Source organism: Danio rerio, chromosome 19 (genome assembly GCF_052040795.2).
Source record: "Danio rerio strain M-AB ecotype USA chromosome 19, GRCz13ab, whole genome shotgun sequence".
NCBI classification, from domain to species: domain Eukaryota; kingdom Metazoa; phylum Chordata; class Actinopteri; order Cypriniformes; family Danionidae; genus Danio; species Danio rerio.
In genome coordinates, this window is record NC_141039.2 from 1,567,501 (window position 1) to 1,582,146 (window position 14,646).

The following is a 14,646-nucleotide window of genomic DNA, read 5'->3' on the forward strand; positions in this document are numbered from 1 at the left end:
AATGGACAGTACAATTATAGATGAATGAATGAATGAATGAATGAATGAATGAATGAATGAATGAATGAATGAATGATAAAATAATAGACAGAACAATGGACAGTACAATTATAGATGAATGAATGAATGAATGAATGAATGAATGAATGAATGGATGGATGGATGGATGGATGGATGGATGGATGGATGGATGGATGGATGGATGGATGGATGGATGGATGGATGAATGAATGGATCATAAAATAATAGACAGAACATTGGACAGTACAATTATAGATGAATGACTGAATGAATGAATGAATGAATGAATGAATGAATGAATGGATGAATGGATGGATGAATGAATGAATGATAAAATAATAGACAACAACGTATGGATGAATGATAGAACAATGGATATTCAGAGGAATGGACAGATGATAAAATGAATGGATGGATGATAGAACAAAGGAATGATTGAACTATAAATGAATGGAGGGATGATAGAATGATAAATGATGGATGGATGATAAAACAATAGACAGAACAAAGGATGGATGACAGAACGATGATGGATGGATGATTAATCGATAGACAGCATGATTGAACAACAGAACAATGAGCAGTGGTACTGAAGGCTGGAGTGATGATGCTGGAAACTCAGCTCTTCCTCACAGCAATAGACGAACACTGAGGAAAGCGAGAGGCTTCTGTGAAAGACTGAAGACATCAGATGAGTGAGAGGAAAGCGGGAGAGTTCTCACAGTGATTGATTGACTGATTGATTGATCGAGTTTCACACAGAGACGCAGGATCTCCTGTAACCTTGTCTTGATGGATAGCACTCATGTTGCTTTAAGGTTGTCTGAAGGTTAGAGTCAGCATAAAATCAGACTGAAGGAAACCAAACAAACAGAATAAAGCACTCTTCATCTGTGAATGTCTGCTTTATTCATTAGCGAGTGAACATCTGACGCTCATTTAATTACTGCCAGATCATTATCACACAGATATTAATATCAGATTTGTGTTTCTGTTTGAGAGCAGCCTGTCAGAATAACCCAAAGCCCATTTTATAGACTTAACATCAGCGACGGAAACATGGCAGCTTTAAAGTGTTGCTGGTGCTTTTAGAAGTGTTTGGGGCTCATTAATGAGTCTGTGATTGATATATTTATAGCCGGACGTCCTTGAGCAAGCCGCCGGGTGGTGTTGAAGAAATGATTCAAAATTCACACGTAACAAAGAAGCAGATCTCTGGAGGCCATTAGTGCACGCCGCACAAACGCAGAAACTCTTTCAGCGTCTCAGAGCACCATATAGAAATGCTGGGTGGCTTTAAATCAACATTGGTGCAAACATGGAAACAACCCGAGAGTTTGGTAGACAAACAGACAAATATAATGACAGACAGACTGACAGAGCAGATAGATGGAACAGTAGAACGACAGATGGACGGACAGACAGACAGATTTTTTATCTTACATTTAAATGACATTTTTTAAACCCAATGTCAAATCAAATCACTTTTATTGTCACATCAGCAGCAGCACGTGTGCTATTCATTCATTTTCTTGTTGGCTTAGTCCCTTTATTAATCCGGGGTCGCCACAGCAGAATGAACCACCAACTTATCCAGCAAGTTGTTATGCAGTGGATGCCCTTCCAGCCGCAACCCATATATGGGAAACATCCACACACACACTCATACGCTACGGACAATTTAGCCTACCCAATTCACCTGTACCGCATGTCTTTGGACTGTGGGGGAAACCGGAGCACCCGGAGGAAACCCACGCGAATGCAGGGAGAACATGCAAACTCCACACAGAAACGCCAACTGAGCCGAGGCTTGAACCAGCGACCTTCTTGCTGTGAAGCCACATTGTTGAGTCAAATATGGACAAAGTCAACCACTGCAGTATTTTTTTTTAATTACATTTAAGTTATTATTATTTTTAAACCCAATTATTGGGTCAAATATTGAGAATCCCAACTGATGGGTTGGTTTAAAAAATGCATATTCAAATACAACATTTTAACCCAATCTTGGGTCAAATACGAAGAATCCCATCAAATGGGTTGTTTTAAAAAAATGCAAATTTAAATAAAACATTTAACCCAATGTTGGGTCAAATATGAAGAATTACAATATACGGATGGTTTTTAAAAATATACACATTTAAATGCAACATTTCAACCCAATGTTTGTCAAATATGAAGAATCCCAATGTATAAGTTGTTTTAAAGATCATACATATTTAAATGCAACATTTTAACCAAATGTTGGGTCAGATATGAAGATTCCAAATGTATGGGTTGTTTTTCAAAAAAATACATATCTAAATACAAAACTTTAACCTAATGTTGTGTTTAACATGGACAAGCCTAACCATTTGTTTTTAATTAAATTTAAAATATTTGTAACCCATTGTTGAGTCAAATATGGACAAAGTCAACCATTGCAATATTGTTTTAATCAAATTTAAGTTATTATTTTTTTATTGGGTCAAATATGGAGAATCCCAACTGATGGATTGTTTTAAAAAAAGAAATAATAAATGAAAAAAAAATAAATAAATTATATATATATATATATATATATATATATATATATATATATATATATATATATATATATATATATATATATATGGGTTTGTTAAATGTTTTTTATTTTTTTTATTTTATTATTTCTTTATATATATATATATATATATATATATATATATATATATATATATATATATATATATATATATATATATATATTTTTTTTATATATATATATATTTTTTTTTCTTATATTTTATATATGTTTATATATATATATCTCACATCAATGGCACTGCGCAATCTCTGGAGGCCACGGTATGAGTATCCCCATGTGGAAATAGAGAACGAACAAAACAATTAGAGTAGCGTCTGTTCATAGTGTATCTAAACAAGAGATATTAAATATCAGTGCAAGAAAGACGTGCTTTAAATGAAAACAGCAGTTATATAAACAAACATGTAAAGCATTGGAGTGTGAGTGTGTGCTTTACTAAAAAGATAGCTCTTTGATCTAGTTTTGAACTCAAAGACTGTGTCTGAGCTTCATTAACAGGAAGGCTATTCCAGAGATTAGGAGCCATAAATGAGAAGACTCGACCTCCTTTAGTAGACTTTGCCGTTCTAAGTACTACCAAGAGCCCTGAGTTTTGAGATACTTAAGAGCGAGTTGGATTGTAGCAAGATAGTAACATGATAATAATAACATTGGGGTGATATGATCATATTTTCAAGACCTTGTTAGAACTCTGGCAGCTGCATTTTGTACTAGTTGAAGTTTATTAATAGAGGATGCTGGGCAGCCAGCAAACAGAGTGTTACAGTAATCCAGCCTAGAGGTCATAAAAGCATGGACTGGCTTTTCTGCATTTGAGATAGATAACATACTTCGTAACTTAGCGATATTTATTTTATATATTTACCACAACAGGGGTCAAATACACTCACCCAAAAGGTATTTTCTTTTCTTTACAGACAGACGGACGGACAGACAGACAGACAGATAGACACACAGACAGACAGAGCGCAGAGGGCCTCAGCTCTGTCAGTTAGACTCTGCTGGAGTGCTGTTGAATGCAGGAGTGCATTAGGATGAGCTGAGAACGGACTCTCTCCTCTGTCTGCTGGTCTCTGCAACCTGAACCGGCCGCATTAGAGCAGACTGTCAGCTCTCCACTGACACTGTTAGCTCAAATAACACTGCTGTTTGAGGAGAATACATCGATCCCCATGCTCCTCGTCCATTATCCGGCCCCGTGTCAGACATATGCAGTCCGCTAACATCCGCACACGCTTCATGCTGTCATGTCTGGTCTGAAGTGCTTCTACAGCAAGAGCAATATAACCAGCACTGGGTTAATACAACATAGCAGGTTATACAGTCAGCAATTCCCAACTGAACCCAATCGATGACATGATGATCCTAATCGAGCTGAACTGGGAGTGTAGGTTCAGAGCCCAGACAGACAAACAGGTAGACAGACAGACAGACAGACAGACATAGAGACAGACAGACAGACAGACAGATAGACAGACAGACGGACAGACAAACATAGAGACAGACAGACAGACAAACAGACAGACAGACAGACAGACAGACAGACAGATAGACAGACAGACGGACAGACAAACATAGAGACAGACTTAGAGACAGACAGACAGACAGACATAGAGACAGACAGACAGACTTAGAGACAGACAGACAGACAGACATAGAGACAGACAGACAGACTTAGAGACAGACAGACAGACATAGAGACAGACAAACAGACAGACAGACTTAGAGACAGACAGACAAACAGACAGACAGACAGATAGACAGGCAGACGGACAGACAAACATAGAGACAGACAGACAGACAGACAGACATAGAATCAGACAGACAGACAGACAGACTTAGAGACAGACAGACAGACAAAACAGACAGACAGACAGACAGACAGACAGACAGACAGACAGACAGACAGACAGACAAAACAGACAGACAGACAGACAGACAGACAGAAGAAACAGACAGACAGACAAAAAATCAGACAGACAGAAAGACAGACAGATACACAAAACAGACAGACAGACAGACAGACAGACATAGAGACAGACAGACAAAACAGACAGACAGACAAAAAATCAGACAGACAGACAGACAAACTTAGAGACAGACATAGAGACAGACACATGAAACAGACAGACAGACATAGAGACAGACAGACAGACAGACAGACAGACAGACAGACAGACAGACAGACTTACAGAGAAACAGACAGATAGACCGATAAAACAGACAAACATAGAGACAGACAGAGATACAGACAGATGAAACGGACAGATAAACAGACAGACAGACAGGCAGACTGAGAGACAGACAGACAGATGAAACAGACAGACAGATATAACATATGAAACAGACCGACAGACAGACTGACAGACAAACAGATATAACAGACAGACAGGCAGACGGAGAGACAGACAGCCAGATGAAACAGGCAGACAGACAGATGAAACAGACAGAAAGACAGATATAACATATGAAACAGACAGACAGACAAAAAAATCAGACAGACAGACCGACAGACAGACAAAACAGACAGACAGACAAAAAAAGAGACAGACATAGAGACAGACAGACAGACAGATAGACAGACGGACAGACAGACGGACAGACAGACAGACTTACAGAGAAACAGACAGACAGACCGATAAAACAGACAAACATAGAGACAGACAGAGATACAGATGAAACGGACAGACAAACAGACGGACAGATAAACAGACAGACAGGCAGACTGAGAGACAGACAAACAGATGAAAGAGACAGACAGATATAAAATATGAAACAGACCGACAGACAGACAGACAGACAGACAGATATAACAGACAGACAGATATAACAGACAGACAGATATAACAGACAGACAGATATAACATGAAACAGACAGACAGAAAGACAGATATAACATATGAAACAGACAGACAGACAGACAGATATAACAGACAGACAGATATAACAGACAGACAGATATAACATAAAACAGACAGACAGACAGACAGATATAACAGACAGACAGATATAACATGAAACAGACAGACAGAAAGACAGATATAACATATGAAACAGACAGACAGACAGACAGATATAACAGACAGACAGATATAACAGACAGACAGATATAACATAAAACAGACAGACAGACAGATATAACAGACAGACAGATATAACATGAAACAGACAGACAGAAAGACAGATATAACATATGAAACAGACAGACAGACAGACAGATATAACAGACAGACAGGCAGACTGAGAGACAGAAAGACAGATGAAACAGACAGACAGATATAACATGAAACAGACAGACAGACAGATATAACATATGAAACAGACAGATGAAACAGACAGACAGATACATATAACAGACAGACAGGCAGACGGACAGACAGACAGACAGATGAAACAGACAGACAGACAGATATAACATATGAAACAGATAGAAAGACAGACAGACAGATAAATATTATGATTGCCACGTGTCAGACATGCAGTCCGCTAACATCTTGATGTTGTCATGTCTGGTCTGAAGCGCTTGTACAGCGAGTAATAAAATCACATTACGCGCTAATGTGCGGAGCGCTCTGCTATTAAAAATCCTCCAATAAAAGACGAGGGAATGAGAAGCGCTTAGATCTGATCCAGACGGGCTGTAAACTCCAGAGAGTGTGTGTTGGACCCTGTATGACGGAGGAGCATCAGCTTCAGGATGACTGCAACAGTGTCAAGAGTCATTAGAGGGACAGCAGGTTTAATTACAGCGGAGGAGATAAAAGCAGTGAAGCAGCTCTTAAAGGGTTTCCACTAGTCTCCACTGCTTTAGAGCTCAAATCATCTCAAGTTCGTTTCCATCCACTTAAAATCATGTGGGGTTTGCATGTTCTCCATATGTTGGCATGGGCTTCCTTCAAGGGCTTCAGTTTCCCTTTGTTTTTTGTATGGGTTGCAGCTGGAAGGGCATCCGCTGTGTAAAACATATGCTGGAATAGTTGGCGGTTCATTCCACTGTGGCCACCCCTGATAAATAAGGGACTAAGCTGAAGGATAATTAAAGAATGAGAGCCCATTGACTCCCATAGTAGGTAAACAAACACTAAGCCTATCATTGTGCTGAAATGTAATGAATGAACGAGTACAAGTGTTACGATCATACTTAGTTCTTATCAGTAACTAATGGAAGCTTACTGTCCAAATAATGTGCGTGAATGTCATTAAATGAGTCAATGAAGACAGAGTTGTGATGTACGAGTGTTTCTCTTCATCCTTTAAGATCCTCTGTTGTAATGGAATTAGCGGAGAGCTGCTGTCAGGAGGAGCCGCTGCAGCTCTCAGCTCATAAAGCACACAGGAGATCCAGTTTCTCAGCATCTGTCATTCACTCGCTGGGCTTTTAGCAGGACACCACTTAAAACATCCTCTCACTCACACACACTGAGAGTAAGAGTGAGAGACTTTAAGCATAACCACACACACACACACACACACACAGGTTGATTTTTATGATTTATGAGGACTTTCCACATCCGTAATTAGATTTCATTCATTCATTTTCCTTTCGGCTTAGTCCCTTTATTAATCCGCGGTCGCCACAGTGGAATGAACCGCCAACTTATTCAGCAAGTTGTTACGCAGCGGAGGCCCTTCCAGCCGCAACCCATCTCTGAGAAATGTAATGTGATTTACACTGTAAAAAAACTCTTATTATATGTCTGTACCCCACCCTTACTCTCCTAAACCCCACCCTTACAGAAAAGCACTAGTTAGCACTGTGGCTTCACAGCAAGAAGGTTGCTGAATTTGAATCCAGTTGGCATTTTTGTGTGGAGTTTGCATGTACTCCCCGAGTTGGCGTGGGTTTCCTCTGGCTTCCCCCACAGTCCAAACACATGCGCTACAGGGGAATTGATGAACTAAACTGGCCGTAGTGTATGAGTGTGTGAATGAGTGTGTATGAATGTTTCCCAATAGTGGGTTGCAGCTGGAAGGGCATCCACTGTGTAAAACATATGCTGGAACAGTTGGCGGTTCATTATGCTGTGGCGAGCCCTGATAAATAAGGGACAAAACCACATGGTTATGTTTTGCTTTACTCCTTGTATGTTGTATTGCATGTCTTTGTTTTGATCAAATGGGGTCATTTCTTAACCCTGATCAGCTGTTCTGGGGTGCATCGTTAGCCAACTAAGGTCACAAGTTCCATCATTATATAGTTTGCTGATTTGCCATTTCCCAAATCCCTCATTCCAACGAGCATTTGCAAACTGCATCGCAAACTTGTGCACTTGCAACTAAACCTCTGGAGCTGTAGCTAGAAACATAGTTCCTGGCTCTGTTCTATTCCCAGTTATCTCCCCTATGCCCTATTCATATAAAACCTTTTAACATTAAAACTTGAAATGAATAAAATAAAAATAAAAAACACTTAAAATCAAGACATTTGGTCATAATAAAGACACTTGCACCTGGATTCATCTTTGTTTGCTTTTGTTTAACTTTAGCTTGACACACAAACTGCATAAATGCATTTCATACTTACAGTTTTTGTCTTGTTACTAGTCCGAATATCAAAACATTCTTGAATCAAGAAGCATTTTCGAGACAAGTAAAAAATATGGTCTTGTTTTCAGAAGTAATAAGGTAAAATTAAGTGAGTAGGCTAATAGTAAGGCAACGTACCTACACATAACCACTCATTACAACAGAGGTATGCAAAAGAGCATCTCTAAAAGCAAAACCTTGAGGCAGATGGGCTACAGCAGCAGAAAACCACACCGGATGCCAATCCTGTCAGCTAAGAAAAGGAAACTGAGCGCCATGTCATAAAGCTCAATCATCTCAGACTGGTTTCTTGAACATGACGATGAGTTCACTGTACTCAAATGGCCCCCACAGTCACCAGATCTCAATCCAACAGAGCACCTTAGGGATGTTGCTGCCGACAAATCTGCAGCAACTGTGTGATGCTATCATGTCAATACGGAGCAAAACCTCTGAGGAATATTTCCAGTAGCTTGTTGAATCTCTGCCACGGAGGATTAAGGCAGATCTCAAGGCAAAAGGGGGTCCAACCGGGTACTAGTAAGGTGTACCTAATAAAGTGGCCAGTGAGTGTATTCTGCAGTGCACACCCACACACACAGTGGGAATAAGAGTAAGAGACACTGTCAACCACATGCACACACACACACTCGTGCAGCTGCCGTGGCTTAATCAGAACATTTACAGTCAAGTGGCTCAAGCTAATTCACCTTAATAGCATGTCAAGAGCATTTTTACATGAAATATTCCCCAATTCTGCAGGCGTTCCACAGCATGTTAATAGTGCCGTCCTGCCTGCAGAGCGAGATTGAACGCGGTCTTTATCAAGGCGCAGAGGCTCTTTAGGCTGACGAATAGATACTCGGCACAATTTCCCTCTTTTAATTGTGTTATTCAAAGGGAAGAAGAGTAATGAGTGAATCTCCGCGCTCCTCTGACTCATTTCTCTGCTGGCTTGTTGCGGGATCTGTTTCCTCCAGCCTCTGCTGTGCTTCTTATTCTCATCTTTTCTCTCTCTCTATACACACACTGCATTTTATGTAAACTATGTCATTTTTGTTGCCACTATATCATTAGGAAGAGTTACAAAATATTGATTTTCAAACAGGTTTGCCATGTTTTATCCACTGATAATGCTACAAGATGGAGAGATGGATGGGTGGATAAAATGTGATGGATGGATGGATGGATGGGTGGATGAATGGGTGGGTGGATGAAATGATGGACGGATGGATGGATATATGGATGGATGGATAAAATGATGGATGGATGGATGGATGGATGGATGGATGAAATGATAGATGGATGAATGGATGGATGGATGTGTGGGTGGGTGGATGAAATGATGGATGGATGGATGGATGGATGGATGGATGGATGGAATGATGGATGGATGGGTGGATGAAATGATAGATGGATGGGTGGATGAAATGATAGATGGATGGGTGGATGGGTGAATGAAATTATAGATGGATGGATGGATGGATGGATGAATGGATGGATGAATGGATGAAATGATAGATGGATGAATGGATGTGTGGGTGGATGAAATGATAGACGAATGGATGGATAAATGGATGGATGGATGAAATGATGGATGGGTGGATGAAATGATAGATGGATGGATGGATGGATGTGTGGGTGGATGAAATGATAGACAGATGGATGGATAAATGGATGAATGGATGAAATGGTGGATGAAATGATAGATGGATAGATGGATGTGTGGATGGGTGAATAAAATTATGGTTGGATGGATGGATGGATGGATGGATGGATGTGTGGATGAAATTATGGATGGATGGATGGATGAATGGATAGATGGATGAAATTACAGATAGATGGATGGATGGTTGGATGAAATGATGAATGGATGGATGGATGAATGAATGGATGGATGTGTGGATGAAATTATGGATGGATGAATGGACAAACAGAAAAACTGATGGATGGATGGATGGATGGATGGATGGATGGATGGATGGATGGATGGACAAATAGAAACACTGATGGATGGGTGGATGAGTGGATGGATGGATGGTTGAATGGATGATGGATGAATAGACCAAATGGTAATAACCTGTTTATAAAATGCAACCCTGAAAAAAATATAGAAATATAAGATTCAAACTACCAAACTGATCAAACAAATAAACAAACAAACAAACAAACAAACAAACAAACAAACAAATAAACAAACAAACAAACAAATAAATAAATAAATAAACAAATAAATAAATAAATAAATAGATTAGTCAGAATTGTGAGATAAGAAGCCTTAACGAATAAACTCTTTTATTATGTGGCGGTCTCCAGCTTTCTGAGATGTCTGTGCTGGTCATTTTCAAGGACAGATCTGAGCTTTCTCAATGCACAGATGCGGACAGACCCTGATCAGATGTCCAGATCTCATTTCAACAGGTCAGATTTAGCAGTTTACTTACAGTAAAGAACAGAAAGAGGAAGTGTCATGTTAACAGACAGGAAGAGAGGATGCCATAAAACACCTGTTCTCCACATTCGTGTGTGATTGTCTTCGGTTATAGACAGACACACACACACACAAATTTGTCACTCTGGTTGAAGCTCTATTATACCTGTATAGGCTGAGCTCATAAATCGCTCTGACTGGTAAAGATACATCTCTCTCTCTCCCTCTGCCTCTCTCTCTTTCTCTCTCTCTCACAGCAGGAGACTCTGTGAAGTTTTACAGTGGCCCAGAAAGAGAATTGCCAGAGAGAAAGAGATATTCACAGCTGATAGCATGTGTGTATGTGTGTGCGCGTGTGTGTGTGTGTGTGTATGTGTGTGCGCGTGTGTGTTCAACTGCAAATGTACTCATTCTCTAATTAGTTTGATTGAGATAAAAAGGATGCAAATGTCCCTAAAAGTACGACTCGGATAACTCCAAATGTGTTACTTCCAAAACTTCCCCAAATCTATGTTGAATAAAATTCTGCTCATTTTCATTGATTTTCTTTTCATTCAGCTGTTAATCTCTGTGACTGAATCACCGAATAGTTGATTTGGATCTGATTCTTGAACTGTTCAGTTTTGCGAATCAGATCTTTTGAACTGTTGCTTATTAATTCATTGTTCTAGAACAGACTAGAATCCAACTAACAACAAGACAATCAGACACACTAGAATATTATCTTCTGATGATCTAGAACCATACAGTCAAATTAATACAACACAATCAGACAAGAACATTATCACTCTGATTCATGAACAGTTCACGGTTTTGTGAATCAGATCATTTAAAAGCATCTTAGCATCAGCATCAAAAGCATCAGACAGTCTAGAACCCTTTAGTCAATGTGGAACAATATAATCTGACAAAATAGAATAGCAGACAGCCTATAACACTACAGTCAAACTTTTACAACATAATCAGTAAAAATAAGAACACTGTAATCAGACAGTCTGGAACCCTACAGTCAAATTTGAACCACGTAATCAAACAAGCTAGAATATTAGACAGTCCACAACCTACAGCCAAGCTTTCACAATATAATCAGACAAGCTACAACATTAGAATCATAGAATCCAGAACAATCAGAACCCTACATTCAGATGGAAAAAAATAATAATAATAATGAGAAAACAAAACATAATCAGGCAGGCTAGAACATCACAATCTGGAAATTTACAGTCAGACTTTGACATAACTAATGTTTTTTGTCTGATTACATTGTAGAGCGCATAATAACCAGAAAACATTACAAAAACACAGCCTTGAATCCTGCAGTGAAAAATTACAACATAATTTAACATGAGACAAGTTAGAACATTGCTCTCAGATAGATTAAATCCTAGCATAATTACTGGAACAATATCATCAGACAGTCTAGAACCCTACAGCCAATAATTTACAACATAATAAGACAAACTATCACACAGTCTAGAATCTTACAGTCAAATTAGAACAACATAAACAAACAAGTCTAGAATAGCAGACAGTCTAGAACCCTAATCAAACTTTTACAACATAATCAGAAAAAAACTACAACTCAGTTATCAGACAGTCTACGACCCTACAGTCAAATTAGAACAACATAATCAGACAAGGCTAGAATAGCAGACAGTCTAGAACCCTACAGCCAAACTTCTACAACATAATCAGAAAAACTAGAACACTGTAATCAGACAGTCTAGAACCATACAGACAAATTATAACAACATAATCAGACAAGGCTAGAATAGCAGACAGTTTAGAACTCTACAGCCAAACTTCTACAACATAATCAGAAAAACTAGAACACTGTAATCAGACAATCTGGAACCCTACAGTCAAAATTAGAACAAAATAATCAGACAAGCCTAAAACAGCAGTTACTATTTTACAACATAATCAGAAAAACTAGAACACTGTAATCAGACAGTCTAGAACCATACAGGCAAATTATAACAACATAATCAGACAAGGCTAGAATAGCAGACAGTTTAGAACCCTACAGCCAAACTTCTACAACATAATCAGAAAAACTAGAACACTGTAATCAGACAGTCTGGAACCCTACAGTCAAAATTAGAACAACATAATCAGACAAGCCTAAAACAGCAGTTACTATTTTACAACATAATCAGAAAAACTAGAACACTGTAATCAGACAGTCTAGAACCCTACAGTCAAATTTGAACCACGTAATCAGACAAGCTAGAATATCAGACAGTCTAGAACCAACAGCCAAGCTTTCACGATTTAATCAGAGAAGCTACAACATTACAATCATACAATCCAGAACAATTGGAACCCTACATTCAGACGAAAAAGAAATTAGAAAACAAAACATAATAAGACAAGCTAGAACATTACAATCTGGAAATTTTACAGTCAGACTTTTGCATAAATAATGTTTTTTCTTTGATTACGTTGTAAATGGTTTATGTTTTAAATTATGGTTAGACTGTATAATAATCAGAAAACAGTCAATGTTTTACAACATGATCAGACAAACCATGACACAGTCTAGAACCCTACAGTAAAACCTTTACCAACACAATAAAAAAAACTAGAACACTGTAATCAGACAGTCAAGAATCCTACAGTCAAATTAAATCAACATAATCAGACAAGCCACAACATACAGTCATACAATCTAGAACGCTTTAAAACATTCAGACAATACTAGAACTTTTAAGTGAGGTAAATCTGAACATCACAATCAGCTATGCTATATATTGTCAGACATAACAGAAGTCAATGACAACACATTTTGAAACCCAATACCCAAGCATGTAATCAGATGCAAACAAGTCCTACTGTATAATCAGACCTTAAACCATCCTGTTCTCTTTCAGAAAATCTATTTCTCTCACAAACACTCCATCCCCAAAACTGCAGCAGCAGTGCGACCTACAGGTCAAAGAGCTGGAGATGTTTTATATAAAGCGCTTTTCTAACCTTTAAAACATCTGACTCTTTATCAGTGCACCAGAACCCAGCGGAACAGAGAGGATAGCACATACACACGCAATTAAATTAAAGAGGAAAGATAGAAAAGAATTATTGATCCAGAGAGTTCGCAGTGCAAGACACAGCAGGACAAAGTGTCGTTCATTTGTCCTGAAACCAAACCGCAACGTGTGAGATGAGAGCTTTCCTGAGGGCCAATTTACTCTCCTGTAGGTGTGTGTGTGTGTGTGCGTGTGTGTGTGTGTGTGTGTGTAAGAATGTGGGTTGTGCTGACAGTTAATATCCTTCTTTTTAGAATATGGTTCTGCGGTACCTGGAATCGATTACAGAGGGACGACAGGCGACGCTCCTCGCGGAAACTGCTGCATTCCCTCGGGCCTCTTACAGTCCATGGATGAAAACTGCTGAGCACAGAAACAGAGCATCTTTACTATCTCTCTAGTGTCTCCAGGACAGAGCAAACTGGACTTTGAACCCTTCTTACAGTCTATTTACAAAAACCCTAATCAGGCAAGCTAGAAAATTAGACAGTCGAGACTTTTATAGTCAAACTTTTGCAGTATAAACTCTTTTATTTTTTTCTGATTATATTATAAGGTCTCACTGTTGGTTCTAGACTGTATGATGATCAGAAAAATAAAACATTAGAATTATACAATCTAGAACCCTACAGTGGAACTTAATCAGACAAGTTAGAACATTATTCTCAGACAGGATAACTGGAACAATATCATCACACAGTCAATATTCTACAACATAATCAGACAAACTATTACACAGTCTAGAACCCTGGAATGAAACTTTTACAACATAATCACATAAAACTAGAATGCTGTAATCAGACAGTCTAGAATTACAACAAACAGACAAGCTAGAATATCAGTTTAGAACATATCAGTCAAACTATTTCAACATAATCAGAACAATTATACAGTCTAGAACAATTAGGACCCTACTTTCAGACAAAACTAGAACAAATAGTAAGACAACAAAAAAATAATCAGACAAGATAGAACATTACACAGTCTACAATTTTATAGTCAATTTATAGTTATAGTTATATTTTCTTTCTGATTATGTTGTAATAGTTTGACTGTAGGTTCAAGATGGT

At 38.5% G+C, this 14,646-nt stretch overlaps 1 long non-coding RNA gene across 3 annotated transcripts in view; it reads right to left on the reverse strand.

Moving 5' to 3' along the window:
- The window catches only part of LOC137488455 (uncharacterized), a 141,588-nt gene that overhangs the window by 78,790 nt on the left and 48,152 nt on the right, over nucleotides 1-14,646 (reverse strand). For all 3 annotated transcript variants that reach the window (XR_015516316.2, XR_015516318.2, XR_015516317.2), the window contains exon 3: nucleotides 13,849-13,936. This is a non-coding gene — a long non-coding RNA (uncharacterized LOC137488455). The remainder of the gene's footprint in view (nucleotides 1-13,848; nucleotides 13,937-14,646) is intronic.